The sequence below is a fragment of the Garra rufa genome, unplaced genomic scaffold, assembly GCF_049309525.1.
Source record: "Garra rufa unplaced genomic scaffold, GarRuf1.0 hap1_unplaced_002, whole genome shotgun sequence".
Lineage (NCBI taxonomy): Eukaryota > Metazoa > Chordata > Actinopteri > Cypriniformes > Cyprinidae > Garra > Garra rufa.
In genome coordinates this window covers 6,805,553-6,811,552 of record NW_027394277.1, presented here as the reverse complement: position 1 = coordinate 6,811,552, position 6,000 = coordinate 6,805,553, and the positions used below count along the sequence as shown (strand labels likewise).

Genomic DNA, 6,000 nt, shown 5'->3' with positions numbered 1-6,000 from the left:
ATTCTTTTAACAGAGTTTACCTAGTTTTATCGTGTTGTTTTAAAGTTTTTTATGTGAACCTTGTAAATACACCAAATCTATTTAAACCAATTTTCTTTTATGTCTCATTCTTTTAACCACTAGTCATCTCTCACAGTTAAATCTGACCCCATTTTAGTCTTGTAACTCGGCTGATAAGGCCGATTGTTACACTTTTATGGGAGACCGCCTGGGAATACCAGGTGCTGTAAGCTTTTGCCTTTTCTTCACTATTTATATAATATGCTGGCTTTTACGGAGGCTGATCTTTAAATAGCCCACTTTTTGGAGCAGCCCTCGCTTATGGCCATACCGTGCTGAGAGCGCCCGATCTCGTCTGATCTCGGAAGCTAAGCAGCGTCGGGCCTGGTTAGTACTTGGATGGGAGACCGCCTGGGAATACCAGGTGCTGTAAGCTTTTGCCTTTTCTTCACTATTTATATAATATGCTGGCTTTTACGGAGGCTGATCTTTAAATAGCCCACTTTTTGGAGCAGCCCTCGCTTATGGCCATACCGCGCTGAGAGCGCCCGATCTCGTCTGATCTCGGAAGCTAAGCAGCGTCGGGCCTGGTTAGTACTTGGATGGGAGACCGCCTGGGAATACCAGGTGCTGTAAGCTTTTGCCTTTTCTTCACTATTTATATAATATGCTGGCTTTTAGAAAGACGTGTTTTACCGCTCTATTTATTACAATCATTTACATGTATTATAGAGTTTTAAGTGTTTTACATGTTTTTTAGGCCATTTTATTACTCTTAACATTTTAAGTGTATGTGTCTTTAATAAATGGATGGTTGTCCTGTCATGTGACTAGACACATGACAGGAAGCAGGAAGTACAACTGTATAAGAGAGCAGCATGACAAACAAAGGACAGTCACCAAACTGTTGGATTGAGGAGTTGCTAATTTTAGAGCTCACCTTTCCATTCACCACCTGCAAACTTTGGATTACACTTTCTGTGGATTGTATATACACTGGTGGACACTCACATTGGACTTATCAACACACTGGGGTTCTTGGACTGTTTTTAGGGTATGGACAAATGAACTGTATTCTTTTAACAGAGTTTACCTGTTTTTAGGGTATGGACAAATGAACTGTATTCTTTTAACAGAGTTTACCTAGTTTTATCGTGTTGTTTTAAAGTCTTTTATGTGAACCTTGTAAATACACCAAATCTATTTAAACCAATTTTCTTTTATGTCTCATTCTTTTAACCACTAGTCATCTCTCACAGTTAAATCTGACCCCATTTTAGTCTTGTAACTCGGCTGATAAGGCCGATTGTTACACTTTTATGGGAGACCGCCTGGGAATACCAGGTGCTGTAAGCTTTTGCCTTTTCTTCACTATTTATATAATATGCTGGCTTTTACGGAGGCTGATCTTTAAATAGCCCACTTTTTGGAGCAGCCCTCGCTTATGGCCATACCGCGCTGAGAGCGCCCGATCTCGTCTGATCTCGGAAGCTAAGCAGCGTCGGGCCTGGTTAGTACTTGGATGGGAGACCGCCTGGGAATACCAGGTGCTGTAAGCTTTTGCCTTTTCTTCACTATTTATATAATATGCTGGCTTTTACGGAGGCTGATCTTTAAATAGCCCACTTTTTGGAGCAGCCCTCGCTTATGGCCATACCGCGCTGAGAGCGCCCGATCTCGTCTGATCTCGGAAGCTAAGCAGCGTCGGGCTTGGTTAGTACTTGGATGGGAGACCGCCTGGGAATACCAGGTGCTGTAAGCTTTTGCCTTTTCTTCACTATTTATATAATATGCTGGCTTTTAGAAAGACGTGTTTTACCGCTCTATTTATTACAATCATTTACATGTATTATAGAGTTTTAAGTGTTTTACATGTTTTTTAGGCCATTTTATTACTCTTAACATTTTAAGTGTATGTGTCTTTAATAAATGGATGGTTGGCCTGTCATGTGACTAGACACATGACAGGAAGCAGGAAGTACAACTGTATAAGAGAGCAGCATGACAAACAAAGGACAGTCACCAAACTGTTGGATTGAGGAGTTGCTAATTTTAGAGCTCACCTTTCCATTCACCACCTGCAAACTTTGGATTACACTTTCTGTGGATTGTATATACACTGGTGGACACTCACATTGGACTTATCAACACACTGGGGTTCTTGGACTGTTTTTAGGGTATGGACAAATGAACTGTATTCTTTTAACAGAGTTTACCTGTTTTTAGGGTATGGACAAATGAACTGTATTCTTTTAACAGAGTTTACCTAGTTTTATCGTGTTGTTTTAAAGTCTTTTATGTGAACCTTGTAAATACACCAAATCTATTTAAACCAATTTTCTTTTATGTCTCATTCTTTTAACCACTAGTCATCTCTCACAGTTAAATCTGACCCCATTTTAGTCTTGTAACTCGGCTGATAAGGCCGATTGTTACACTTTTATGGGAGACCGCCTGGGAATACCAGGTGCTGTAAGCTTTTGCCTTTTCTTCACTATTTATATAATATGCTGGCTTTTACGGAGGCTGATCTTTAAATAGCCCACTTTTTGGAGCAGCCCTCGCTTATGGCCATACCGCCACCTGAGAGCGCTAGAGAGCAACAGGAAGTGGTTGGCAGCAGTTGGGAGAGGAAGGCTCTCCTCCATTTTGTGTTTGATTTTTTTTGTTTGTTTTGTGAGTGGTTTTACTTTAAGTTAGTTTTTTTGTGTTTTTTTCAGTTATAAAACCACCTAACAGCAGCATTTTTGCTGGCTGGAGGGTGGTTAAACCTTTTTTTTCTTAACTTATTTTTCTTTAAAAAAAAACGGACGGATTAATGGATTACGAAACAGAACTGGCTGGAGAGAGACGGATGGCAAACGACACTGGACTGGCAGGAGGAACACGCACGGCAATGGACACTGGACTGGCTGGAGCAACATGCACGGCAAACGAGACTGGACTGGCAGGAGGAACACGCACGGCAAACGACATTGGACTGGATAAACGACCACGAGCTACAAATGGAAAAAAACAGGAAGTAAGAGAAAAGTTTGTTGAGCGACAATATTTAAAGGAAGCTACAGTGATTGTGAATGTGGAGAATGTGATTGGGGTGAGAGCGGAGGACATTATTAAAGCTGTAACGGAACAATGTGGACATGGCAAAATTTTAGCACTAAGACCAAGACAAGGGAAAGAATACGAACTGACAATGGAAAAAGAAGAAACGTGTGAAAAACTAATTGATGGACTAAGAATAAAAGGAGTGGACTGTGAAGTAAAAAATCTACAAAACAGGGATTATGTTGTTTCCTTCATGCACCTGCCTGTCTACCTGGATGACAAAGAAATTTTAGGAAAATTGGAGGGATGGGGAGTTGATCCCATTACCAAAATTAAAAGAAGACGCTACCCGGGCACCGACATTGAAGATGGAACAAGGTTCCTTAAGGTGAGGTTCCCCAAGCAAGTGGCATCGTTGCCATATAGCACACGGCTAGAAACAGCCGAAGGGCCGCAGTACTTCCGGGTGATGCACAGCCATCAGGTGAAGACCTGTAGGCTGTGCATGAGCCCGGATCACCTGCTAATAGAATGCCCAAATTTTGTGTGCTACAAATGTGAGGAGAGGGGACATTTTGCACGAGATTGCAATGCTGTCAGGTGCCCGGGGTGTCAGGAAGTTTTAAATAAATGTGAATGTTGGATGGAGGGAGAGGAAGGAGGAAGGGAAGAACAGGTGGGCAGACAGGTGCATGAAGGAAACAACGAGGAGGAAGGACTACAACAAAAAGAAACGGAAGGAGGACCGAGCTGCAGAGAGGAAGGAGAAAGAAGAGAAGACAACATTAATAATAACGAACAAACAGTGGAGCAGGACACTCAATGGACAGAGATGGAGATGTCGGACAGTTTTAATACTTTTCTGGGTGATGTGGAGAGAGATGGACAAGGAAGGTTGGATCAAGTTAAAGAAACGGACAATGAAGAGGGAATAAAGATGGACAAAATGGACAAAGACAGAGGAGGGAAAGGACAAATAAGAAGGAGAGCACTGAAGGTAAAACCAAATTTGGAAAGTGCAAGAAAAAAGATTATGACAGAGACTAACAGATTTGATGTGCTAAGGGTCCTGGAGGGAGAAAATGATGAATAATGATTTTTATGTATTTTTTTTATTTACTTTTAATGGTTTTAAGTTGTGTTGCTTTTAATGCAAGGGGTCTGATGGACATGAGGAAGTTTGAAAAAGTAAAAGAAAAATGTAAAAGGGAAGACATTGTTGCATTACAAGAAACAAACTGGAGAGAAAATGTGATGAATGATTATAAAAAGAGATGGGATGGAGGTATTTTATATAATAATGGAGATGGGCGGGCTGGGAGAGGTGTGGCTTTTTTAATGAAGGACGATGTTTTTAAAGTGAGTAAAAGTGTGTATAAGGACAAGATGGGGAAATGTTTGGTAGTTGAGACAAAATATGAAGGAAGAGATTTGATTTTAGTAAATGTACATGCACCAGTGGAAGATAAGGAAAAGAAAGAGTTTTTTAATGTTTTAAGAAACATTGTAAAGAAGTATAAAGAAATAATTATGATGGGGGATTTTAACACAGTTTTTAGTAAACAGGATATGGCTGAAGGAATGGTTTTTAAAACAGATACAGGAAGAAAAGAATTAAAAGCATTAATGGATGAAAATAATATGATAGATGTGTGGAGAGAAAGAAATGAAAAGAAAAAAGAATTTTCGAGAAGACAAATAGTAGGGCAGTTTGTATGCCAAACTAGAATTGACTATGTTTTATGTACAAGAAATGTGGAGAATTTTATAGAAAATATTAAGTACAAAGAAACAAGTTTTAGCGATCATAAGATTTTATCTTTTAAGTTGGACTGGAGTCAAATGCAAAGAGGTCCGGGAGTATGGATTTTAAATACACAGATTTTAAAGAATGAAGATTATGTTTTAAAAGTGAAAGAAATTATAGAAAAAGAAAAGGAAAATGGAATGTATGAAGAGGATAAGAGAATATGGTGGGAGAGTGTAAAGTTTTTAATCAAAAAATTCTCAATCAGGTATTGTAGTGTTATTCAGAAATGCAAAAGATCCAAAGAAAGAGGAATAAAGGAAAGTTTGGAAATGGAACTGAATAAAGAATTTCAAGACATACAAAAGATAAAGGAAATGGAGGGGAAACTGAAAGAAATAGAAGAAAAGGAATATGAGGGGGCGAGGTTAAGAAGCAAAGCAAAATATGTGGTGGAGGGAGAAAAATGTACAAAGTTCTTTTTTGATCTGGAAAAAAAGAGAGGGAAAGCTGAAACGATAAAAGAAATAAGAGGGGAAAATGGGGAAATTGTAGAAGGGAATGAAAAGATTTTAAAAGAAATAAAGAATTTTTATGAGGATCTGTTTAGTGCAAGGGGGGTGGAAGAGGAGGAAAAAAAGGAACTGTTGAATCAGATAAAAGCAAAAGTAAGTGAGGAACATAAAAAAGAATGTGACCAAGAAATCAGGGAAGACGAGATTGAAAGAGCAATAAATCAACTGAATAAAAAGAAAAGTCCAGGAATAGATGGTTTGGGAACTGAATTTTATGTTTGTTTTAAAGAAGTTTTAACAAAGATTTTAAATGAGGTTTTTAAAGAAATTTTTGAAAAGGAAGAGATTAATGAAAGAACAAGGATGGGGTTAATGAAATTGATATATAAAAGGAAAGGAGAAAAAGTAGATCTAAAAAACTACAGACCAATCACGATGTTGAATACAGATCTTAAGATTTTAGCGAAGGTTTTAGCAAACAGATTAAAGGAAGTAATGCCAAGTATAATTAAAACAAACCAAGCATATGGAGTCAAAGGAAGAGATATAGCCGACATAACAATGAGTATAAGGGACACGATATGGTACATGAAAGAAAAAAATGAAGAAGGATATATAATTAGTTTGGATTTTGAAAAAGCTTTTGATAGGGTTGAGCACGGGTATTTATTTGAGGTTTTAAGGAGTTTT

The 6,000-nt window shown here is 38.4% G+C and overlaps 1 protein-coding gene and 4 non-coding genes across 5 annotated transcripts in view; all 5 read left to right on the top strand.

Moving 5' to 3' along the window:
* The window catches only part of LOC141305341 (uncharacterized), a 587,365-nt gene that overhangs the window by 479,144 nt on the left and 102,221 nt on the right, over positions 1 to 6,000 (top strand). The window lies entirely within an intron of this gene.
* Positions 318 to 436, top strand: LOC141305612 (5S ribosomal RNA). Its single transcript, XR_012344577.1, has one exon. It is a non-coding gene; the product is annotated as a 5S ribosomal RNA (ribosomal RNA).
* Positions 521 to 639, top strand: LOC141307771 (5S ribosomal RNA). Its single transcript, XR_012346698.1, has one exon. It is a non-coding gene; the product is annotated as a 5S ribosomal RNA (ribosomal RNA).
* Positions 1,441 to 1,559, top strand: LOC141307770 (5S ribosomal RNA). Its single transcript, XR_012346697.1, has one exon. It is a non-coding gene; the product is annotated as a 5S ribosomal RNA (ribosomal RNA).
* Positions 1,644 to 1,762, top strand: LOC141305637 (5S ribosomal RNA). Its single transcript, XR_012344600.1, has one exon. It is a non-coding gene; the product is annotated as a 5S ribosomal RNA (ribosomal RNA).